Source organism: Falco rusticolus, chromosome 2, assembly GCF_015220075.1.
Source record: "Falco rusticolus isolate bFalRus1 chromosome 2, bFalRus1.pri, whole genome shotgun sequence".
Taxonomy (NCBI): domain Eukaryota; kingdom Metazoa; phylum Chordata; class Aves; order Falconiformes; family Falconidae; genus Falco; species Falco rusticolus.
The window spans coordinates 75790273-75817634 of NC_051188.1; the positions used below are offsets into that span (position 1 = coordinate 75790273).

The following is a 27362-nucleotide window of genomic DNA, read 5'->3' on the forward strand; positions in this document are numbered from 1 at the left end:
AATTCCTGAACAAAGTCCTGCATGCTTTAAGGCAGTCAGGAACAAAATGTAAGCTGGGACTGGAAAGAGGTGACGTCAGCACATTAGTCAGCTTCCCTATGCTAATTACCAGTGCTCGGGAGGATGGAAAAAACAGCTGAGGTTTGCACAGCAGCTGCTTTATCAAGCCTCTTGCAGCATAGTTTCCACTGGTAGTAATTCCATTCAGTGCTCAGACAACATGCTCTTCACTGGAATGGGACAAACCATCTTAAGATGGAAAATGTTACTGCTAAAGGACCAAAGTCTAGAGTAATAGGCTGTAATTAGCCAGGAGGGAAATTTCAAGACTTTGGAACGGAAAACAAATCCCTCAGGTCAATAGCTTTTGGTAATTTTGTGGAAAAAATACACAGACTGAAATGTAGAGATTAGGAGGAATTGATTTTGGAAAATACTTTTCCCCCCCATTACAGTGAGAATTCATTTTGAAGATTTCTTCAAAGCAACTATGTCAACTAATTACCATTCTCACTTTATTAAAAACTCATTCTGTGCCTCAAACTGTTGAGGTGTTTTGTTTGGGGATGGTTTGGGGTTGGGTTGGTTTTTTCCCCCTTTTTTATTTAATAACAGGAGCTTCATCAGAATTCTGCTGGCAGAGTTTTAATAGGCAACCTGAACTACTGACAGCAGTGATGAGGTATGAAGCCTACATTTCTGACATTTTATGGTTTATTTGTATCCCAGTTACACAACATTTCCCAAAAAGTAGCACAGGAACAGTTTTTTTGGGTGCTGGGTTTTGGTTTTGCTTTTGTGGGGATTTTTGTTTCTTTGTTTTTGTGGTTTGCTTTTAAATCAAGAACCATTTAAAAAAATCATTAACACTTAAAGTAATTCATTAAGTTTAAACAGAAGCTTTTGCAAGCTATTTGGAACTCTCCTATGCAACATCCAATCAAAATTTACAATTAAGTCAAAATCCTAAGTGTAGTTCATTTTACTATAACATAGGGCTACAACAGAAGCATCAAGTTTTATGAAATACTACAAACAAGAGGCAGCCATAAGATTACAAATCTTATTTCATAAATATTTCATCAGGTATAACTATTCACATGAATAGCCTTCCCTATTTACATGGGCTCTACTTACTTGCTTAAGTTAAGGACGTTTACTGTTCCACAGGCTAAAATCCCCATTTAGTAGTCAAAATCTCTGCTATTGTAAAGTTACCTTAGCATGAAAGACTACTCAAGACCAACTTCCTAGCACCATTTTTCAGAAGCCCTCACTTAAGCATAAGCTCAGCTCAGTCAAACAGAAGGTGCTCTCTGAAGGACAACTCAACAACAAGTATAGATGCTGTCAGTGAGATTAAAATAAACTCTGAAAAAAAGAAAGAGATTACAAGCCTCCAGTACTCCAGGAGCACCTAACATACCGGGTACCTGACAAAGATAGGAAGAAACAGCAGCTCCTTTCCTCTCCCCAAGCTCACAGGAACACTGTCCAGATCTGGACTGGGCACACATACAGTGAGAACAGGTCTGAGTTCCCAAGCCCATGACCTGTACCCAGAAACACAGATACTTAAGAAGAGGATTCATAAACATCCATCACGTCAAATCACCTGAGCTCACACTGAAAATCATGCCGAGTATGTCTCGAATCCTGCCCTTGCCCTGGAATTAGGTTTGTTGAGTATCTTAAAGACTTCAGAATTGGAAGCACTAAGCATGACTCCATAGACCAGCGGTCAGGATGCTCATCTGGAAAATATGGCCGTGAATCACCTGAGCGTAAAACAAAAACAAGCTTTCCACATAGTAGATGTCATAGCTACTGATAAGAAAGTAAAGAAGGTTCCCCCCTTAACCTGCTACTGAGTCAGTCATTTGGCACACTCTGAGGCTACAGAGGTGACTGCAGCATCTCTGTGGGTGACAGGTGGAAAGAATACCTCTTTTGTAGAGCATCATTTGGCCTACACAGGAGGCAGTTTGAGCTGCTCAACAGAACGAAGCTTTCGGCAGCTTAGCTGCAGACCTTTATACAGCTAAGTGTGTCAAAGCTTCCTAGCAGTCCAGTGATTGTATAAGTCTTCAAAAGCCTTATTTTGGACTTCACAGTTGAAAGTAGGACAGGTAGATCCTAGGCACTTGTAACTCTTTAACTCTAGACTTACATTTTTATGCCCAGATCCCATGAAGAGTAAGACATTAAAAATACCTCTGATTGCTATCCTCAAGGCCACCAACACATTACTGAGACTCAAGGAAAATGACCTTTCAAGGCTTACTACAGCCATCTTTCAAATATAACTTTATTACTGAAAACAGGACAACAGCCTGCTGTATTACTGTTAGCTGTAAACAAACCATTTTTGAGAACATTTAACACCTCACAAAACAGATTTTTCACAGTGTTCTCCAGATTTAAAATATACATTGGGTTTTCTACTGATACACAGTAGCTTTTTACTTTGCCCATTTAAAAAGACCAAGAAAAGAAACTAGTTCTACTCTGTTTCATTTTATCATTATCAACATTATTTTTTTGGTAAGGTGCCGTCACCAATAACTCTTAAAAGAAACAGGGGGCGGGGAGGTTGCATACTAAAAATCCATTTGCAACACAGAATAAACCAGGAACTAGGTGGGGGTGGGTTTTTTGGGTTTGGTTTTTTTTTTTTGGTGGGGAGTTTACAAAATTCATGTTGAAGTGGTCTAATATCCTTACTGATATGCTTGATTAGAAAAAAAAACGCAGTCTACAGTGTCTTGATTACTGGATTAAATAAACTACCTTGAATTATTAAAAACAAACATAAGGACATACTTTCTCAAAATAAAATAAAAAAAATATCACTACCCCTGCTTCATTTATTGAAGTGCTATTTCGGGTAGCAGCATTATGTTGAGGGCCCTGAGATCTACTGTAGAAATCAAGAATCAAAGTTACAAAACCACCATTACAAAATCCTGAACAGTGTTGCAATGTTTCTTCTGGCATGTTCAGGTCCTGTAACATTTGCTAACCACATGCTAACGAACTGTCTGGAACAAGAACATGGCAAGACTATCAGAACTTCTAGATTAGACATTCTGATACTATCAGAGTGCAGTTTTTCATCCCAGAGACTGCTGCTTTCTGTCTTCTCTTTGAGACTCCCTAGTGACCTACACAAAGAGAACAAGGGCATGGAGACCACCTGCGTAGATATTTGCTGTCATCTAGACACCAAATAATGTCTGATATTAAAGAACACAAACTTCATCAGTGCAACAGAATGCTGCTGTACTTTGGGCAACAAGAATCAGGGAAAGCAAATGGGTAAGAATAGTATGACGTGGGTCAGCCCTGCTTCCTCAGGTTTCACCTTTCCCTTGAAAGGTACAGACTCTGGAGCTCAAGTTTTAAAAGCTGAGTTTTAAAAATTGCAGACAAGATGCTCAATGAAGACCTAAATTACTCTGTAACATCAATAGCACCTGACAGATTCTCCACTAGTAAGACTTCCCAGGCAGAGAAATTTAACACAGACCATTTTTTGATTACTTTTGGGGGTGAAAGGAGAAACAAGGAGTCAAATAAGCGTATGGAAGAGGAGGAATACAAAACGATCGAATGCCATAAATAGTTCTATATTTTAATCTCCACATGCAGTAAAATAGGTAAGGCACAGAAAAGGAGGAAATTAAATGAGACCACAGAAGGAGAAAAAAGGCAACTCACAAAAATTACTTTCATTGCTGATAACTACATTAGCAAAGCTGACAATCTGAGGAAGCAAATTAACATGGATGTAAGCATGTTGGCAATTCTGTAAGCTAATAAAATGGTTGCCTACAAGCTATACATTAGAAAAATACAGTCCATTCTTCTCTCATATCCCTGGCAGACTTTTACAATTGCCCTTGGAGGGTGCTCTTTATGTAATCCCTGTACTCCCGCTATATATTCTTGCTGATCTTTTGCTATCAACATATAGTTTCTATTCCTGTTTTCATGTTAATTATCTTGCCTTAGCCCTTACAACAGGGACAAACATCTTGAAGTCAGCTAGAATGAATAATCATACTTACTAGTTTCATCTTCCTAGCGGTTGGAAGAGGGAAGGGCAGACAGTATGGTATAAAGAGCTCGCAGAACTATCCATGCATGCCTAGGGCTCAGTAAGCTCTGCTCTGTGTACACTAGCACACACTTGAATTCAGGCAACCTTCTAGTCTGCACTGCTCTGTTGGTACAGGGTGCTATGTGTCTGCTTGTTTTAGCTTGCACACTAAAAGAGAGAATGGGAAAAGCTAATAAATGTTCCTTTTAGAACTTAACACTCATCTAGAGCATGGCTTCAGTGTGCATTCAGGTAAAACCAAAAAATCCCCAGAACTCAGACCCACTGAAAAAGTAAGGAAGTTTAACATACGAACGTCTAAGGAGCACATGTCCTTGACAGTGTATTTTTCCCTACTGCCTTTAACTAACACTGCCATCAGGAAACAGTAACTTTCTCCATCATTGGAAAACCTTCTTTTCCCTGCCCTTGGGATCCAAAACATGAGTTGTTTTCATGTGGAGGTTTGTGTTGTGGGGTTTGCTTTGTTTTGAAACTTACCTGATGAGCGAGAGAAGTCACATCAATGCCGGCTGGCTCAATCAAAGAGCCAGGAGCAAGAGCAGCGAGTTAAGTCACTTGCCTTAAAATGTCTGCACAGTTCATTTGTGGCTGGTAAAATGAGACTAAGAATCAACATCCCTGCCATCCACCTCCACCCCCCAAAAAAAAAAAAACCCAAAACAAAGACAACCTGGACATGATTCCTTTTTGCAAGTCTAACAGGATCTGTTAGGAAGTAAAATTCACAGCAGACCAATCACACTTTAGTATGCTTTTCTCCTAAAAATCCTTACAATCGCATAAGCACTGGGAGACTGGCAACCTTCATGTCTAATCCAGAACACTGGAATGGCTATACACCTACTCATGCAGTCAGGCAGTAACACACAGCCCCTAACTTAGCAGTACAAATTCTTCTCATGCCAGTCAAAACCAGATCAAAAACAGAGGCAGAAGAAGGGAGTCAGAATTATCATACAACTGAAAGCATTAATGGACAGTTTCTTCTGATTTGTGATAATGAAAAACAAAGTTTTTCAAACTTGTGTACTCATTGATTATATAATCTATACATTCATCAGATCATCAGAAAGATACTACTAACTCAATGTATATATTTCACTTGTACCTCAGCAGAGAAATTATCTGCAGCAAAACACCTTTTTAACAAGCAAAAAGAGTCTTCAGTATTACAGAATAAACTGCACAAATAATATTTGCAAATTTATTTACAGTAAAGAAATCACAGAGCACAGCACTATAAGTACACAAACTGGTTTTACAAATTACACAGTGCTACGTGCAGCGTATTAAGTCAAGGTAACACCCACACAATGACAAAATGGAAAAAGGGGCATGAAGCATGGAGTTAAGACTGTCATCACCAGCTCCTCTCATTAACTTTGTTTATAATGTGGAACAGCAAACACATGACCATTCACTATTTCATATGCTTACAAGTATTTTAGTCACTGAATTTCCAGTCATAAAAATAGAGACAAAAATTTGTGCAGTTCTAACAAAATTTAAGCATCTGATTCCATGTAATAGGACACACAAAAGAAAAACCTATCTATCTGTACTACATCATCATGCCGAGTACTATATAGGAGCACTATTTGAAAAAAAGTATTCAATGGCTATAAACCTTTGAACTGTTGGATGTTATTTTCAGATGTAAAAAGAAATGTTTCAAAACTGAAGCTCAAATACTTGTCAACAATATTTATCAAAACATTAGTCCTGCACTATTATCACTAGCATATTTTGTATATTAGTGTAGATACTTATTGCAGATAGACATGGCTAGACTCAGTTTATGCTAAAAATTGAAGACCACAGTCCTGGTGTGCAGTGCCACCTCCATTTTTAAAGTTTTAGCTGTTCCAGGAAAATCTTTTCCTCTTCCAAACAGAAAACAGAGCAGAGAAATGAGTGACCATCTTCTAAGAAGTCAGGGAAAAAAATGTAAAAGCAAAGCAGAAAAGCTATGAAGATTGTGCATCTTTACTAAGATAATACACATCTTAGTCATCTTAAGATGCAAGACTCAAATACCTTTATATACCTAAAATTACAGAATAAATGCCAATCAAAACAAGTTTTTCCAAAAAACTCTACCCATTTCTCCTGTATTTATTTCTATTTAAATTCATTAACTGATTCACTTTAATTACAAAATTATGTACAGGCAATATATTTACAATAGAAAGAATATATCATAAAAAACAAAGTCTTTTTGCAGTATTTGGGTAGAGGGACTGAAAAAGGGAAGGAGAAAGTTCCTGCAAGGTCAGTCATAAACATTCCTCCACCCCCATCACAGAGAGAGAATTTGGTTTCAAATGATCAAAACAACCTTCAAGAAGATGCTTCTTAGAAGTATACAAAAATACCTAAAAAAGACTGTCCAGCAATACTGTAGTTCAATCCATTACAAGATTATAATCTTTAACCAAGACAAATGTAAATAAGATTATTCCCATGGCTGGATACAGTTGCAGTGTTGATTATCTATTTCTATTTAAGGCAGAAAGGAGAAAGAAAAGGCAACAGGGACAATAGTACAGTGTATACACTAACTCATCATGGAAGCAGTGCACATGCAACACTAGAAAAGGCTAACTATGGAAAGGGAAGGGCAGGAAATCCTTAAACAACTCTTCTAACTTAAACTCGTTGAAGGCTTCTATAAATATAGGTGTCTATATAAATCCTTTCCTCCGAGTGGAGATTAAAAAAGGGGAAAGAGGAAAATTCTCCAAAGATCATCTATATTTATTATGAACTAAAAAAGAACAAGGACTTTTAAACCAAAATGTGTTAATAGGCCATTTTTGCATACTATAGAAAAAGCATCTGTAAACTACTTACAGCAGAACTGAAGGAAGTTATTTGTTTAAAAAATGTTCCCACACCCCCCAAGATATAAAGTAATGTCTCATAAGCACTGTGTAACTATGAAATAAAGGAAGCATGAGGTATTCTTCCTACCACTATAACTAGGAAGAATCAGCAGCAGCCTGACCTTTTCAAGGTTATTTATTTGAATGCCAGCGTGGGGAAAAAAAAAAAACCACCACCTAGACAGTAATTAACAGATAGACTTGTATGATGAAACAATTTAAGAAAGAAGGGACATGCTACACACATCAGCTACTAAAACAAAAACAGCCCTTCCGACAGTTATTTCTTTAGTGAGGGGCCACCTTCTGAAGATGAAGAACACTTTGTTTTGTAAAGAGGAACAGCTGTAAAGTTATTTATAAGTTAGATTCAGCAGAGGGAGAGGTCCAGGGGATAGGGCACATGCTTAGAGTTGGATTCATGCATTCTTTAAGCACGTCATACATATTCTGACACTTACCACAGCTGGAGCATTGCACTCCAATGCTGCCTCTGCACATTGCCCATGCATTAGGGTGAACTAAGGGGCACTAAAGAAATGTTGCTGCTGGACTTGTACACTGGCATCTAAAAGATACCATGTTTCAAGACTGAAAAGGGACCAGATTTCAGAGAAATGGGCCTTTTAAGTGTTGACAGTGACATAACTAGAACTATCTTCAGCAGCCAAAGCAAGAAGTGATGAGGAATGGAAGTTCTTGCATAAAGACAAACACATCACGACAGTTTACAAAAGAGGATGTTAAGTGAAAGACACAGAAACCAAGTTCTGTAAATCTCTCTCATGGTCAGAAGGAAAAAGACCCCAGAAAGTGATCCAGCAGTACATCACATCCAGTCCCAAAACTGATACTATTTTATTCAAACCCTATCAAATCGAAGCCAGTGTGGTCACAGCTCCCCAATACCCAGATGTTCCAGTAGCAAGCACGCACTTTCAAAATGTCTGCCTTCCACCCTGGAGCTAGAAGCAGGATATACAACACAAATCAAAAACACTAACAGAACACCGAACCTAGATTTGATTTATGAAATAAAAAACCCAAGCCACTAAACTATGATCTGTTTCGATATATTCATATACAAGTACAGAGATGAAGACATGATAGATTTTACAAAATGGGAGTTTTTTAAAACTAAACTTTGAGATGACTGGGTAAGGTTATGATCCAGATTCATATATTAAAGACTGTCTTCTAAATATACATATATATTATAATATGTCAGAGTAAAAGCTTGATGTCAGCATCCTAGTCTCTTAAATCACTTGAGAAAAAAAAAATACTTTGCTTTCTGGCTATGAGAGACACACTGATCATCACAGCAGGATTAAAAGGCAGGTGGCATTTCTGGTTCAATATGCTTCCATATCCATTGAAACTTTTCTGAAAAGACAAAGTAAAGATATTTTTATCTCACTTTGTACATTCTAGATAATGAAGGAGATAATGATAAAAGGTCAGTACAGAGGAAAAAAAGCAGAAGGAATGAATCTATGTCAGCTTATCTTTATTCCCTACTCAACATCTAAATCAAGAGTTACCATTATAAAGCATGAATCATTGCATATCAAAGCTTCAGATAAACCAGTTTAAGATGGCCAACTATTTTTTCATTGAGCAGCCAAGGTTTTGTTTTCAAATCTTTTCTGAAACAGTCAGCATTTTAGTGGTTTCCAGACCTATGACCAAGGATCTCTGATGGGTATTTTGGATCAGCTGGTTAGACAAGGACTTCCAAAGTTTTGTAGTGCCAGAAAACTCTGAAGCCAGCCATCATTTCTACTGACGATTTTGGAGGCTGCTAGGAGCATTCCACCAACCTGTGTTTTGGTATGACTCTACTCCTCAATTCCACAGAGTGAACTGCCATATGACATGTCTAGAATACATTAAGCAAAAATTTCAAAACAAGTTAAGTGACAACTGATGGTGGAAACCAAAACCCAGCCATTCCTATCTGACTGCACTCAAATAGAATCAGAGCTTTTGAGCTGCAAAGAATCTTCCATGATCACATTTGGGAATCAAATCAGTTCACCATGGCTAGTTAAACAAAACAGTAATAAATAGGGAAGCATACAGCTGTATTCACTCCTCAGTTCCACGTTTATTTTCCTATTGGAAGGCCTTGCAATTCTGCAGTCGTAGTTTCTCCAGAACAGATGCAGGCTCCTCAAGGCTAATGAAAGTAAAAAAAGGCAGCCTGGCCCATCACTGCAATAAACACTTTATTTATTCCCTCAACATAACAGCAAGGTGCTACCTTTATTCAAACCAGTGGTCTTGGTGGTTCTTCCTCACAGAAGCGGTTTCTCAATATTACTCTGGTAGACTTTTTAGAATTTGGGTATAGTCTTACACCCAAAGATAATACACAGGAGTTATCCTGTGGACTACTCCCCCTCACAGATGGAGTACAGCTGATTCAAAACCTTCAAGAGCTATTATTACTCTTTGATGATATTTGCTGAAGTAGCATAACATCTTGTCTACAGTCCCATAACTTCATAGCAACTTTGAAGCACTTTCCTTTTGGAAAAAAAAAAAAAAAAGACAGAGAATGGTTTGGAGCAATCAGTCTTTCCTCATAGGATCTCCAAAACGTGTGAGAGAATTTTGTTTACCGTTTAATCAGTAATTCTTGAAAGTTTCAACTTTATTTCTTCTCCCTTCACTTAATTTCATCTATTTAAGACATGTGAATTGCAGCCTGGGCTTGCTCCAATGAATGCCAGTTAACTTACTAATTTTCCTGATCTTAATTCAACAGCATTTCACATGACACAAGAAAAAACCTTTCAGAATATTACCTGCATCTATTGCTATTATTTCAAAAGGAGAATAAAGAAGAAATCCTACTCAGATTAGTTCTCTACGCAATTACAAACATTTATTTGAAGGCTGAAACTACAGACTGTACCCTGAAGCTGTGTGTCCTTTCAGCAGAAAGCCATAATGCCATGGGATCCAGAGTTTTTAACCACAGAAGTATGCATCACCTATGGACATCACTAAGGTTTCTATGAAGCCAAGCAATGAATTCAGCCATTTCTCTGCAGACAGAAGCCATCCACTCCACAATTACTCCACCAAGGGATTAAAAAAAAAACAAAACAACAAAACAAACCCCCCCCCACACACACACACCAAAAACAAAAAAACAGAAAAAGATTCAAATAACCCACTGATTATTTTTTTTAAACACAGATTTCAAAAGCACTGCCAAGAAGGAAAGTAGCTGTTTACTGAATAGACCCTTACAAGATTTTTTAATAGGAGCTTAAAATACATGAACTGTTGTCAAGTTTGCATTATGTAGCCTACATATGTTCAAACAGAATATAGAGCTGTGCTCTATCACAGAAGGACTATTTACAGATTCAGTGTGTGACAGATTTCCAGCCAACCATCTGAAAAATAAATACCTACAGTGTGCTTATTCCTTCCTTGGAAAAATCCATGACTTACACTTCCATTTCCAAGCATTAAACACTAAATTCCTGTTCACTGACTGGTAACATAAAAGTGGTAGTTTGGAAATTCCACTACAGAATATTTGAGTAACCAACTGAGACTCACTTAGAAGACTTTTTAATATGGCAAATCAAAATTTAAAGTCTTTTTTTGACATGTTTCCACTCCTGCAACAAATTTACTCAAATGATCCATAGTAAATTGATTACAATTCTGCCCTCATTAAAATATTCTGGAAGGAAATAAACATTTTCACCCAGTATATTTACTGGCAGGTATTTTTCTATTCATATTTAAACACCATTCCCCCTGGAAAAACAACTTGTGAGTGCTAAAAACTAGCATACAAAAGTTTGCAAAATTGCGGTGACTAAATAGAACAGTGAACTATTGGGGAAAAAGTATTTTAGGATTTTATATGCTGAGAGCATTTTAGATAAGATAAACAACTTCTGTTTAATTAAGTTTGTTTCATTGAGAAAAACATTTTTAGTAAGAGGCAAAACCAAAACAAGTAAATAAGAGCTGCATAGCATTCCATCAGTCCATACGGACAGATTACACAAACAGAGGCTATTCAAATACTCTAACACTTGTGCAATCCAGCATCTTAAACTGATAATAAACCTCCTGAGGAAAGAACAGTACCCTCTACGGAAAAGTCTCCAAGAAACCTACCTACTTTGTTCAAAAGGTGACATTTCAGAACAAAGGTGATAACCCAAACTCAGCAACCATGATGCTCAGTGATCACAATTCACATCATGCCACCTGAAAGCCTGATGAGCACTAGAACTCCTTCCCATTCACTTATGCCTCAAAGCCAGAATCCTACATTTGGGAGCTACAAACCATTCAGTCCAGAATAGCTGGTGTCTCTTTGGAAAACACAAGAACAGAGCAAAGAATATTTATGACTGCTGCATACCTAAGAATGTGTTAGAAAGCCTATAAAGTTTATTCTCACCTGGAAAGCAGAAAACAGTCATGAGCAAATAGCATCTTAAAAGGAAATTCTGAAGACCATGCCACATTCGCTCAGAGGATTATCAAGAGCCTATAACCCTATATTCAGACATCATTCAGGGATAATCTCCTCAAGACATTACTTAATCCTTTAAAGCATGATCTGGAAAAAAAAAGAAAAAAAAAAGGCATTGTGTTTTACTTTGAAAGAGCTCCTTCATACAAGTATAAATCCACAGAAGAAAAATGTCCCTTAAAGTGACAGCAAAGTTTTCTCAAAGTCATCAGAAAACAGCAAGAAATGGACCGTCTTGAGCCTCTTATCAATTTTCAATCAAGTATGATACTGGGATAAAGGGTTACAGGATAGCATTTGTGATAAAGAGTTGCATAAAAATATCAGATACTGGGCAGAGTAGGAAGACCAAAGAAGCAGCATGCAGAACACTTCTCAGCTATTTCACTTGGCAGAAGCCAGCCAGGCAACTTATGTGGGCCTCCAGAAAAGCTAGAACAAGGCTCTAAAGAAGGGATAATTCAGAACTTTTATAGAAGGTGATGGCCAAGGACACAAATGCAAACACAGACAGACATTTGTTCAACCATCTGAAATATGCTCATTGTACAAAGGAATCTGCAAGCTTTAGGGGCTCACTTAATCCACACACTATAATAAAAATTTTAAAATAAAAATCACTGAAGTTATCTTAGGAAAAAAATTGTCTGTTTTCCAGGAGTTTCCAGAGGTTAAAACAAGAGTTAAGAATGAGTGAGAGCTAAGGATAATTTAGAAGAACCACCTTCTAACCCGTACATAAAGGCTGAAACGCATACTGAGCAAGCAATGTGAATCTGAAAAGTATATCTGGCACAGTATGCACACTTTTGGGTTTGGAATTAGAGCGCAAAGGCCAGAGGTGACAAAGAATTAGAAGTGGCTATCTGGGGCATGGTAAAATGGAAAAAAATAAGGAGAAAAAAAGAATCCAAATGGATGGAGAACTACAGTGATAGGTTCAAGCTTGGTTCTGTATAAGGAGCAGGGAGGACAGTGTTCAGCTTAACAGTATCTTGTATGGCTAAGAATTAACTTTTAAAAGTCCTTCCCTGTAATTAAATTTCTTCAGATATATTTAACTGAAAATGAAGCACCCATCCACTTTCGAAAGAAACTGGAAGTTAAAGTTGCCTAAGCACCATTCCTTTATATTGCCCTCTCAGAAATAGCCCAGTAAGTTAGCAAGACACAGTTCAGTACATCTGAACAGGAAAGTGAATGCAGCAGCCATCACTGACCTAACTGGTCTAATCAAGACTATATGAGTGCACAAGCTGTTGCCCACAAAAATACTCAACATACCAAAAACACAACAATAAATAAACAAAAAAAAAAATCAAACCACAAACCAATTTCCTATGTAGCCACCTGAAGGAACTTGTATGCAATCATCTTGGCAGAACCAGCTCTCGTCAAGGAAGAGGAAGCAGCAAAAAGTGAGACTTGTCAGTCATCCAATACTCACAGCTTCATATCTAAGAAAGGATGTCAGTAAGTCCCCATTCCAAACACCAAGAGCTCCCCTAGGCTTTTGGATCAACAGCCTGTGTCACAAAAACTACTGCAGGATTCACACCAATGAAGACTGAAAGCTGTACTCCCTCACCCATGCACTTTTCTCTGATACACCAGATATATTTCTGATATACCCTTTTAGTCTTACAATGCCATAATTATTAACACCATTCAGATCACACTTGCCAGTGCAAAAAGCATGAAAGTTTACACACTTCAATGTATTTTAATCAGTGAGACACACAACAGACTGTAGAACTTGGCCGATAAATTGGAAAAAAAATTATCATCCAGTAAGGACATATTTGGCCAATTTACTGCATATGAGGATACCATTTTCCACCAGTTCTCTGAACAACAGCAATCAATACTGCAGTGGATGTACATTATCAAATACATAACTTGGCTTCTGCATTGGTACCCGACTTCATTTCTACAGTTAAGTTGTTCCAATTATGCATTTTTTGACTTTGCTTAGTTGTTACCTAAAAGTAAAAGCCTGACAAAGGAAAGACGACAAGTAACAGTTTCAGAAGAGAGAGTAAGAACACCCCCCCTTTTTATGTTATACAAACAGGAAAACACAGGAGAGGCAAGTTCAGGGAAGAAAGCAGGGAAATTCCCTGAGCATCTTAAAAACTTGGAAGATTTCCCCCCAAATACCCACACCTTTTGCCCAATATTAAATTTCCTATTTATTTCAAAATAAGCATCTTGAGAAAGCTATGAGAAAGTCAAAAAGCAGAAGCTGTAATTGCTTGCTATTCTAACTATAGCTTTTTTTACTTCTGCCACATGATTTGTATAAAATCATGGAAAGCTGCACTATTTCCTGATAGCAAAATGCACAGAGTGGTCACTCAAATATTATTTGACTAATTCATTCCACTGGGTTTTCCATAAGTGATTCATGGCTGTAGTCAGCTTTCCTGGAAAACATTTCACAAAGTCTGCACAGTATGTAAAGTAGTGAACTCTCATTGTCTAGTTTCTAATTGTGAATCTTGGAGACTCTCTCTTTAAAAGCAAACAGCATATTTTAGTAACTTCATTCTATCAAATATGATTTTGTTAACTCAGGCACTCCCATATCCAGAATAACTGCCATCACAGCAAACATGCACACACTTGTTTTCCTAAACAAGTTACTCCAGGCTTACACACAGTTGTACTTCGAAATATAACTAGACTTAGTACATCCTCTAATAGTCCATTTCATCCTCTCACCCGTCCTGATCCTGAAATCACTATTTTGTATCTTGATTCTGTTCCCAGTTAAAGTTAATGCCTTAACATTGCCACTTTCCTAAATGAAAGGAGGATCAAGTCCTTACCTGTAAGCTCTTCTTACAAGGGATTTATCACTGTTTAGATGTTGCTGCCAAAATGATACAACAAACCCCCTGAAACTATCAATAAATACAAAGTTACCTGCTCCATTCAACTGAAGACAAGACTATGAGGACAAGTTACAACAATTTGACTTCACAGCAACCTGGACAGCCAGAGACTGTTAGGCTCCTGCAAAAATACGAACAGTTCCTGCAAAAAGAAGCCTCAGAGAGCAGAGCTGTCAGCAGATCTAATGCCCTTCCCATTAACCCAGAAAATGCTACTGTGTTTAAACAGCAGGACACTTAGCCTCTGAGTGTGTATGTGGGAAGAGAAACCAGTTAAGTATACGCATTTGAGTCCCAAATCTAGACACACTCACGAACAGAACTGGAGTTTCCCAAACAATTCTTCTTGCTTCTTTATAGAAAGGTGGTAATTATAAACACTGGCCTGATTCAAGATTTAGGTGAAAATGATATTCCACACTGTGAGAAATTTACTCAGCCTCTTAAAAGGAGCATCTAAAAGGAAACCTCTGACAAATCCTATGAGACAGAGGTCTTGAGAAACTGGAAGGGGGGGGGGGAAGTGTAATGTGACTTTCTTTTTAAAAATTTTGAAAAGAAATCTAAATGCTTATTTTCAATGTTTATTTTCCCCAAAAATATTAGGAAATAACCAATTATTTATGCATAGTTTTCACTCCATTTACTATATATCCCCATTTACTATAACTCCAGCCTTAGATGCCCTAGAAAACGGGAATTTTTTGGGGGGTGGTCAGGAAATTTAGAAAGAGGCTCTCCGAATACTTGCATCTTCTATTAGAAGTTTGTTCTTTTCTTGGAAGTCACAACACTACAATGAGTTTGTTTACATAGAGGGACTGCAAAATAATTACAAGTTCTCTGAAACTACTTGCCCAACTGGTTTCTAAATTCCCTTGTGGCGTCAATTCAACACAGCACACACCAGTGAGGCTGACTTCAGTGATGAAAGTTCTGGTTACACTCTGTCTAATCAAGCCTGAGTCAGGAGGGTACTACTCAAACAAATGAGTCTTCAAAGTAGTTCCCTGGACCCTCATCTCCTCCTATTTTCATTAATAAACTTAAGGGAACTTAATTTTGTTTAATATGCAGATAAACTCTGGGTATGGTGAAAGATAATGTAACATCATTTCACATTATTTATATCTGGGCTGCTGCCTATGTGCAATTCAAAGGGTAACAGGTTGATTTCTCTCACCAGACATTCTTTCCTGCTTGAAAGGGCAATTGATTACCCAATTCCTCCCTGGGAAGACAGTCTGTCAAAGCACTGCTCACATTCCTCATGGCTAGAATATGACTTAAAAAATTAATTTTGATCAGAGCTTTACTTGCCTTAGGCAAGTTCTGCTGGACTTCCATTAAGCCCCCATGTGAAACTACTTAAGAGTGTTTACACTCCGTGCTCTATTCCTTTTTACCAATTTTAGAAACACAGGCTATCACACATGTAGGTAAAACAGTGCTATCAAAATAAGTTTTTGGTGTTATAAAATTGTTCGTATTTCCCAGTGAAGGTTAAATAATAAAGAAATTTCAGTGCAATGTTAAACATGACTGTAATTCCTCAGGTTACCCTAGTGCTTTCAAATTTCTTGTTTACTTGTTCTCATAATCCCCCAAAACCTGATTTGGAAAATACAACCACGAAATCTTTACTGCAGCCAAGGAAGAAAGGCAGACAGCTCCCTTCAGGGCGCTGCCGTGAGCTATTCTTAGTCTGTTTGCTATTAATGCCACTCTCCAAGGTATTTCTGAGGAACTTCATTAAGTTACTGCAACAATAATGTCCTAGTCAAAGGAAAGACTACTATTGTATACTTAGCCTTTAAGTAAATACAGAAATAAAGACATCTTTTCCATGTGAGCAGTTAAGGCTGATAATTCTTTCCAGATGAATTAGGTTTTGATTGAACCACTTCTGTAAAAAGCTTGGAGATAAAGTGCTTTGTTTCACAAGTTTGACTATGATGAAAACACACTAATGTGCTCAGGTGTTCTTTATAAAAACAGTTTGTGCATGATTAACAGATACTGTTTTAGGAGCCAGAGTTTCATAAACACTGTATTTTTAACCACCACAGACTGGTTACTTCTCAAAGTCACTTGATTCTGACAGCCTCTAAGAAAAGCACTACCTTGATTGCTTCTAAAGTCAACTCAGAAAATTTTAGCTGACATTTCAAACCTGCCAAGCAGAGCAAAAAACAGCTTACAACAGGCATTTCCAGTTCTACATTATGCAACCTAAATGTTACAACAAGGTTTTTGCAGATTCAGATGCAAAAGAATTAGTCTTCAAGTAAGACAATATGCAATGCAAAGTACTAACCAGAACAGTCAGCAAAAAAAGGGATACTTAAAACAAGTCAAGGGAGTTGTGGCAGGTGGGAAAGGAGGCAAAGAGAAATTAAACCATAATGTGTAAATACATGAAAAGATTGTGTGTTGGAAAAAAAAAAAGGGAGGGGACAGGCAGGAATTTTAGCAGCAGTACCCTTAAGAAACCAGAGTCTTGTGAATTTAATACTTTGTAAACTACGAGAAAGAGGCAGCTGCCTGTTTTTGAGGGTCAGAAGCTACCAGTTATATTAAAGATAAATCAATTTGCAATAAAAAAAATTTCCTGGGTATGTTCTTCCTTATAGGGGAAAGGGCGAGGAAAAAAACCACAAACAAACCACCCCACACTGCTAAACTAGGAACAATTCTCTTCTAAATTGCTCTGCTGCACACCGTTTTGTCTGTAATTAAACACAACTGCAGGATGTAGCAATTACAGTAATTCCTTTTCTGTCAGATATGAGGCTGCAATATACTATAAAATAAATACAATCAGATTTGTCCAGTAGTAAACTTTGGTGTCCCACATCCAATCTATTAACAAAAATAAGATTATTCACGTCAAGATTTCAGGTGAGCTGGTTGGGTTGACACATAAGACTTTCCAGCACTTACTTGCTTATGGTCATTCTTTGGTTTTAGATTTAGAGAACCAACCATTATTTCCCCCCCAAACCCTCAGCCTGCAACACAGCTAACTTCTCGGTCTTCCTAGCCTTTACTCCTATTAGCTACATCCAGCTGTGTAGACAGAACATGGCTGACCTTCCAAGCTAACAGCACCACTCAGCATAACTGTTGCCAGCGCTGTGCCAATTCCTCAGTGCCACAAGCAGCAGGCTCTCCTGCACAAGAGCTGCCCTGGTGTGTGGGGGCCTGAAAGGCAGCTTGGCTCCTCCACCAGCACCCCCTCAGCTTTTAGACTATGTTAGCACAAACTGCCGGCAGCTTATCTGGAAGTGGATGTACTGCATCGCAGTACTGAAGGACTCAAGTGTTGCAGCCAGCTTTTGTTTTCCTGTCACTTGGGTTTCCCAGGATCCTTTACCTCATACTTTCAGCTTATGCTTGGGCAATTTTTAAGGATAAGAAGATGGGGCAACTGCCCCCCTAATAATTTGGTTAAACTATAGGTCCCAACAACTGAGCTGCAGGAGTTGAAGCCAGGTTTAGTCTAGGAAAGGGAGACACAAAAGCAAAGACAGCACAGATGTAAGTACCCTCTACTTTCTAATTTATAATCAACCGCTAAGTGATCAAAGGGTAACTTATCATTCTGTCTCGTTCTCCTATAATCTAAGATTTTTTAAAAAATATTTATTTAGAAGTCATATTGGAGTTTACTTTTTAAAGCATCACGTGCCTTCTGTTTCATTACTCACTATGGCATTTAAAAGAATGGATCTACTACAAATAACTTTAATAGCTGATGAACTGTGGGAAAGAAACACTCCTCAAAAAATAGACAACAGTGTCATCATCTGATTCCCAGACCAAAAGGCTCTCTAAACAGCATCAGTTCAGGTCCCAGCTATGTCATACAATACTCTTCATCACCCCTGTATTGCAAATTACAGTGGGGCTTGACTGTTCAGTATTTCTGTTTACTTCCTGCACTGACTCCTTCTACAGCAATCTACCATAAGACAGCCACTAAAATATTCTTAATTTAATGAAAGTCCACTATTAAATAAAAAGCTAATTCAGAACATTTTCAGAGATAAAAGATTCAAAATCAGTGTGGTATTCTGTAACACCAGAACTTCAGCTTATTATGGAGAGGAAAAATGGACTCACAGCAGTGCATAAGAATTAGCCAGCTGCACACGATTTTATACTTGTTAATTCTCATTGACCAGCAAACATTTTGTATATCTCTTATGTTTCAAACACATCTTCAGGACTGCATCATCTATGGGGTCAGAGGTTTATTATAATAGGCAGTACAGCAGGCGGTATTATTTTCAGCTGGCAAATTAAAATTTGCTGTCATTTACAGTATATAGACGGCAGCTCTTCAGAGGTTCTCAAGAAAGAAGCTGGCAATTTCAAGTTTGTTTCCATTGAACATGCACAGATCTCAGAATTGTCACCAGCTTTAAGAGTATGCTTGGCATTTTCAGAAGGGAAGGAGCAAACACAAGAGACAAAGGGGGAATGCTCTCACACCAAACCCAGTTCATGCACACCAGATTGCGATGACAGCTTGACAACACTGGACAAGCTCATGCACACATATAACCTAATGCTGGGAATGAGCAAAATCTGATGACAATTCTAAGGTGAATGTCTTAGAAACTGAACTGTGCTATTAGAAGCAACTCACAACCCGCTGCAGCTACCCAGCTGCAGCCTTGCTATCTGCTTGGCCCACTTGAGAGCCTTTGAAAGGCCTGCAAGTCCCTGCCTTAGTGATAAGGGCACTGGAGTGCAGGGCAGCTTTATTGGAAAGAATAGCCACAATTGCAAGGCCAGCGTTGCCAGGATGCTTCCACAGAAGCCTAACTCATCAACACTTCCCTCATCACACAACAGGAGGAACCTCCTCCTCTCACTTTCAGTTCTGCTGCTTCTGTTTTCTAAAAGCAAACTGGGAGCTTGGGACATTTCTGCTCATCCAAATATCCTTTGCTGCATGATGTCAGCGCTCATTCTGGTACACTTAGTAAAGCTTGTATTTAAAATTCAGCCTCCATTTATGTGCCAAATTTTACCTAAGATACCCAGACTATCCTTTAAATGACAAAGATGGTTAACAGGTGAAACTAATATCTAATATATTACCTTGGCTTTTTTTTTTTTTAAACATGCAGCTTGAACATGTATTTTAATGATTTTTTTTCCCTTTTGAGCTTTAGTTGTCATTTCCAAGAAGTAAAGCAGGAGCTGTCCCCAAAACATTTTTCTAAATTGCCATGGTGTTTCTTCAGCTATGATAGGTACATGAGCTGTCATACTGAGTGAAGATATGGCCATAATCCTGAAAAAACTTAATAGAAAATACTTCTACGATTAGCTGTTCACTACTGTTTAAAAATGCAACTGTATTATGCCAAAACTACTGCCTGAGGGAGTACAAAGTTAGAAGGAAGATAAGGACTAAACTGTATGAAAACAGCATGTGTCTGCGGGCTTTTTTAATGACTAGCTCTTTATAGTATGACAACAGTATTTAACTTATGTCTGAAAGATATTCTCACAGGCAAGTAAAAGTTACAGTGTTCATCTTCTGACCACTCTTCTCACATGTTCTCTGTGACAAAGGGAAAAACAAAAGTCAGCATATAATTATTTTTTTTCCCCTTAACACAGGGGTCCTTAGAAAACCACAGCAGTTGTTCAGAAGCAGCCTGGTATTTTTGTGAACTTTAAAGAATGACATTTTCCACTGGAGTCAGGGAAGGAAGAATGGAAGACAGTTTCAAAATATTTTTAAAGAATTTGCTGGGTGTGTAGCAGAAGAACAATATAGTGGCAATTAGTTATTGTACTTCTAAGAATATACTAAGCACACTTACAAATTTCAAAAGCTTTTTAAAAATATACTAATAAAGATAATAAAAGGAGCCACAGAAAAGTCTGGATTTTAACCTAAATCATATTCATTTTTGTTAAAGTTAACATCTAATACACTGTAATTTTCTCAGGCATGTTAAGTCAGTGACATACTAGTGATAAAATATATAACCTGTATTTGCAAATATATTACAATATAATAAATTACAGCTTTTTAATAGTCAAATAGCCTAATTGTCTGCAAAGTCTGACAAGCTTCCTATGCAACTAACCCTTCTGTTGCAGCAGTCACACCATAGCAAAACAAGGGCTGAATTACTTCAACTGCTAATGGCAATATCTTGGCATTAAAAAAACCTCACAAAACAAACACATGACCATCTGACCTAATCAGAGATGCCTCAGGGAAATTGTGCTCTTGACACACTACTGCTAACAAAAAACACTGGCATTCAAAGCTTTTGAGGTACTTAACAGTAGAGCTTTCAGGATGTATTTAATGTCTTTGTTTATATGGCAAGAAAACATCTGTTTTGATTGAAGAGGAAAAAAGACCAGTATTAGGACATAACTCCTGAAACCATTATAACTTCCTGAATATTCAAGGCAATGTTTTTTTCTTTATGAACTTACACTTCAATTAACATTTCTGAGAACCATACAGTTCTACATTTCATTCAATCTTCTGCTTCCCCCACCCTCCCTACAGAAAATTTTGGGTTTCGCTTTTCAGCAGGGGACGTGAACACTTCATCAGCGCAGTCTAATAATGGTAAGAACAGAATTTTATTTTGACAACTTACTAAGGAAGAAACAAGAGATACAGCTGTATCTCAAGTAGTTAAGGAACAATCTCTCCTGAAACTGTCTCCTGTGAAGACTTACTGCACTTAATCTGCCATGGGCTACGTTACTGAAATTGCTTTTAAAGTTTGCTTGGCACATACCAAAGAAAAAAAAACAACTTCTAAGATGTGTTCAATGTTATTATACACCTCTCAGGCAAATGACCTTTTCCCCCACTCCTTTCTCAAGAGAAAAATACCTGACTCCTGATGTGAAGGCTTTATCTATTCATGTCTAATAGGTGGGCTTTATTTAGTGTCCTTAAATTATATGCTGTAATGAGGCGTGAACACATGGGCTAACAGCGTTTTTAATAGAAGTCACAATGATTTAACCTAGTCTCTGATCCGATTATTCTTTTGGTTATACAACCCCAGGCAAGAGTTATTCATACTTTCCACTGCCTGCAACAGCAGCTGTTTCCCTATCACCCTGGAGCCTCAGGAAAATTCAAGCCCTTAATCACTGTTTCCATTAGCCAACCGATCTTTGCTATCAGCTTGATGTGATATGGCCAGAGTGCCAAGTAGCCTAACTACAGGAAATTGATTAAAAAAACAAACATCCATCCTGCAAAGAAGCATCCACATACATCAGAAGTTGGACAAATACCACTCATGAGCTCCCATTAATTCCCTCTTCCTACACAAGCCACAAACATAAGCTTTCCCACAATATTTTACAAGTATGTATGTTCTGCTTAGCACAAGAAAATAACTCCTATTATTTAACAACCTGCAAGACATATACATTTTAGTTCTTACTGTTCCTTCTTTTGCTCATATTTAATTTCATCCTCTTCCCTGAACTGGGCAAGCCAGTCTGCGACATATGTATTCCCACAAGTAGCCGCAGCTTTCTATAGTAAAGGACATTAGTACTGCAGCTTCCTAGCAAAGCCACCAGCTCTGAATAATTATTAAAATTCTATGAAGAAAGATCAGAGATGCAAGTTGTGTTTAACACATTTCATAATGTATTATCTACATTTGTTGTTATACCCTCCCTTCCTCATATTTGCACTAGAAGCCCACAGATCTATTTTATTTAACTATACAGATTATAAATGGCTTCTTCACCTACAAAAACTGGAAAGAGGAAATAAACAATTTATAACAATAAAGCTTGCATCTGCTGGCAGTTCACTAGCTTAGTTACCCTGGCTTCCTATCTCTACAGAGAAAGGGAACAGTACCTCTAGGGAAAAGAAATAATTCTCCATGCCTTTCATCCAGTTTTTACTTGGAAGGCATCCTGATTTTTAAGAGGCCTTTTCATCCAGGCAGTCCCTTGCTTTGAAAGAAGGCCCAACCTCTCACGGATGCTTCCAGAAATGGTATTCTGTCAATGAAAAAATAAAGTGATTTTGTTTTACTTGCCTATACAGCATCTAAAAGTCAAAGTCTAACTTTTCTTTTTTTAAAGTATGTGATATAGACACACGTATATATCAATCCATTTATCAAACAATCCTCATCTCACCATAATCTTCACTCAAAGCCACCATGCAATCCATCATATTTACAGCTAAAAGACTGGACATAGACTTGCCAGTTGTCTGCCAAACGACTCAAGTTTATCCCATCAGAAACAGCCTTCAGTCAGGCTGAATATAGACAAGAAAAATTAATCACAATACTTCAACTCACTCCTACTTCACTCTCATTATAGGACAGTTTCGTCACATTTACCACCCCTAAAAGCACTGTTGCAAAAAGATATACTGTCTCAAAGCTTATGGTGTTCAAATGTATGTGTGTGTTGCATTTTCATAATACCTTTAGTACTTCAGGAACAACAAGTAACCAAAATCCAACTCATTAGGCTCGCGATGTACTCTCAGCTTAATAGCCAAGAGTGTGTTTCCCTTCCAGGAAGTCAGCCAACAACAAAATAACTCCAAAAAAAGAACACCGCAAAAAGGAAAAACGGTTCAAATCTAACTATTCATTTCTGAACTATCTGAAAATCTGACAAGTGAAGAGGAAAGTTCATTTCGAACAATGAGATTACATTTTAATAAATGAAATCCACTGTACACACTGAGTATCGATAGCTCTGCTTTTATGAGTGGGACCAGTAATAAATAATGACTCACATAGTTAATGATAAGAAGAAACTCATTCTAGTTATCTCTGGGAGTAACAAAATGCTTGGAGGAAGAAACAAAAGGCATAAAGTTCAGTACGTCTAGACTACTCTTCTTCCACCTAAACCTGGCAATAGCACTTCATAAGCTTCACAAACCCTGAGGATTAAGTTATACCCTAATCACTGTGCTTGACAGACACCACTCATGAATCAGTCCCACCCCTTTTTTAATATTAGCCTCCTAAATTCCCAAACATTCTAGGACAATGACTTCCACAGTGTAATTATGAATTACACACATGCAAAAAAAAAAATAAATCGTATTTTAAACCTCAGTCCCAACTTCTGGTTCATATTTCAGTTTCACTAATGCATTTCCAGCATATTCGCACCTTCTATGAGAAAAATAAAAGTACAAACATTCTACCCAGTGGCTCACTCCCACACCTCCCCTCTCTCATAAAAATGACAATCCTTTATGTTTCAAAATGTTTTGGTAGAATTTGATGGAGCCCGAGTTGTTGGTTTTGTTCTGGGTTTTTTTTAGAAAAAAATCCCAAGCCTGAAAATCCTTCATAAATATCGCATTACAATAATTCATAGTGCAAGAATAACCTCTTCAGCCTTAAAAAATACAGTTTCCCTTGAGATGTAGGGGCAGGTTCTGGCTATCTGAATGGAAAAGACTTTAACTAATTATAAAGTCATTCCTAGTTGCTTTTAGGCCAGAGGTGTCTAGAAGCCTCTCATCACAGATGAAGTGAAGTCCTTACGTTACTGACAAGAGTCTCAGTTGGGTCCATCCTTCAGATACTTACATAGTCAGCTATATCAACCCCTGAGGGCAAAAAAGAAAGCTTAAAAAAACACCCACAGTCTCTATGCCATGGTTGCAGGACTTCTGTTTCACCAAGTTGAAGTTTTGATGAAAAGCATGGCTTCTTATATTTTTTTATAAATTAGCACACAGAAAATGTTAACTAGCTTCACCAATTCTTTTTTCGCATTCAGTTTTACCTGCCACGTTGGTGTCAAAACAGCTCTTGTATTATTTTCCAGAAGATACAGTGACAGTAATAACAAACTTAATTTTTCCTCACTAACTTGAGAAGCATCTCCATGAAAAGCCTGAAGTATATAACCATGATTTGGACCTGGTCATACTTAGAGCAAGAGGAAAAAAACAGAAATGAACCACAATTAAAACTACCTAACATCCCAGTTGAGGAAGGTGGCACATATTTGTTAATATGCCATTTAAAAAACAAACAAACCACCAAACAAAAAAACCCAACCCACATCCAAGATGAGGTTAATAATTTTATTAATGCTTATGTTATTGAAAGGCATTTGGGTATCACATCTAATAGTCTGTAGTTATTGTCATATTTTTATATGGGTATGTATGTGCCAGTATTCCTGAAGAACAAAGCTAAATTTGTTCCTAAATAGAGATAGATAGCAAATAGAAGGAAATGTACTCCATAGTGTTCTAACATATACTAGACTTGGTGTGTCCAGAGCCCAGTGATGTAAACCAGATAAAGTTCTTCAGAGTTTCCATCTGATTCTCCAGGAAGATTAAAGCTCTTAATCTCATTGTAGCACAGATCTTGTCTATGATCTTTTTTCATTACTTGAGATAATGATTAGAGCATTGGATCATATGAAAATATTTTTTGTTAGTTTCTCCAACATCTATGCCATTAATAACAATTTTACAATATTTGGGTTTATTTCTAGGTATTTTTAAGCCACCCAACAACCATCTTGTGCAGCATTACCAAAATTGTTTCTAAACAACGATAAATCTGATTGTTGCTTACTCTTATTTTCACCCCATGTCTGACTTAAGTTAACTTATTATCCAAACATTAAATATTTCCGTTTTATTTCTACTTACAAAGGTATTTGCATTGTTTGATTGAAGAACAAAATGATCAGCACACTTCAAGGACTCAACTAGCAATGGATTTTTGACATAGAAATAAGTATTTTGTTATTTTCACCTGACCTAGAAGACCTACAGAGGGTCCAAGTGTGATATAAACCTGAAGCTGCTCTCAAACACCTCCCTTTAACAAGACCAATATACTCAGAACTGCAGCGTGAGGATTCTCTATTAGCACCTTATCAGGCTTCAACCGGTTATGATGCACTCCAAAATGCCTTAAGAACAACAAAGAGCTACAGAAATGAAAACAATTCTCCCTCCCCTTGTGAAATCAGCATTTCTACTTCATTTCCATGGTATTATCTGTACTCTTGCAAGAAGTATAACTAAATAGAGCAGAAAAATAGAATCGTTTAGGTTGGAAAAGTCCTTTAAGATTATTGAGTCCAACCATTAACATAGCACTGCCAAGTCCCTAAAGCAGGAGTCTAAACCATGTCCTCAAGTGCCACATCCACATACCTTTTAAATACCTCCAGGAATGGTGACTTAACCACTTCCCTGGGCAGCCTGGTCCAACGCTTGACCACACTTGCAGTGAAGAAAGTTTTCCTAATACCCAATCTAAACCTTCCCTGGCACAACTTGAGGCTGTTTCCTCTTGTTCCATCACTTGTTGGGAGAAGCTACCAACACCCACCTTGCTACAGCCTCCTGCCAGGCAGTTGTAGGGAGCGGTAAGGTCCCCCCTGAGCCTCCTTGTCTCCAGGCTAAACAACCCCAGTTCCCTCAGCCACTCCTCATAAGCCTTGTGCTCCAGACCCTCCACCAGCCCCGTTGCCCATCTCTGGACATGCTCCAGCACCTCAATGCCTTTCCTGCAGTGAGGGGCCCAACACTGAACATGCCATGCCAGGTGCGGCCTCACCAGTGCTGAGTGCAGGGGCACGATCCCTTCCCTAGTCCTGCTGGCCACGCTGTTTCTGATACAAGCCAGGATGCTGTTAGCCTTCTGGGCCACCTGGGCACGCTGCTGGCTCGTGTTCAGCCAGTTGTTGACCAGCACCCCCAGGTCCTTTTCCCCCAGGCAGCCTCCCAGCCACCCTTCCCCAGCCTGTAGTGCTGCATGGGGTTGTTGCGACTCAGATGCAGGACCTGGCACTGAGCCTGGTTGAACCTCATACAATTGGCCTCAGCCCATCAATCCAGCCTGTCCAGACCCCTCTGTAAAGCCTTCCTACTCTCAAGCAGATCAACACTCCCACCCAGCCTGGTGTCATCTGAAAGCTTAATGAGGGTACACTAGATTCCCTCATCCAGATTGATAAAGAAAATAAATGGGACTGGCCCCAGTACTGGACCCTGGGGGACACCACTTGCAACCAGCCACCAACTGGATGTAGCTCCACTCACCACCACTCTTCGGGCTCACCCATCCAGCCAGTGTTTTCCCAGCAAACAGTGCACCCATCCAAGTCATAAGCAGCCAGTTTCTCCAGGAGAATGCTGTGGGGAACTGTGTCAAAGGCTTTACTTTACATGTGGACAACAGTTAAAGGAAGCCACCTAAATCACTATTCAATGCCTCAAAGCCCAAGTATATAAGAAAAAGCAGTCAAGCACTTTGCTTAACGAAGAAATTTTATACTGTACAGTTTCTCTTCAAATCCCTCTACTCCCGCTGAAAATAGTGTATTCAGCTCAAAACTTATTCAAATCACCTTTGTGATTTGAATTTTACTGAATTATTTATTTGAAGTTAATTCAAATCACCTCTCAGCATCCCACATGAGAACTGGAAAGGAACAATTAGAAAACCTACTCCGGGCTCAAAGGCCAAAAAAAAGCTACTCAAGAAGACTGAAGACACTATCCTTATACTAAACAGACACACTAAGATTGAATATAACTTTAATACCTGATAATATGTAGAATAGTATTCATATTTTAATTCCATTTTCTTATTAAGGCATAGGATAGAAAGAATGGACAAAAAAACAAGAGAGCATCATCACCAAGCAAACTACAAGCATTAAAATCTCTATTTACTTTGAATCTATAAAGCTTTTGTCTTCAAAGTGAGGAATACTCTAACTTCACTCTCTCTGGATATTTCACGTCTTCATGACTATGTTAAGGTTTCCATACAGAATAAATACATAGTATAAAGAGTGAGAACTCTTCCTATTATTCATAAAGTGTGTCATCTTTTTAGGCAAAAAAGATTTTTTTCCGAAGACCCTTAAAAGCTGAGGAGGTT

General features: G+C 38.1%; 1 protein-coding gene across 2 annotated transcripts in view; it reads right to left on the reverse strand.

Annotated features, from left to right (window-relative positions):
* The window catches only part of RCAN1 (regulator of calcineurin 1), a 42881-nt gene that overhangs the window by 9776 nt on the left and 5743 nt on the right, over positions 1-27362 (reverse strand). The window lies entirely within an intron of this gene.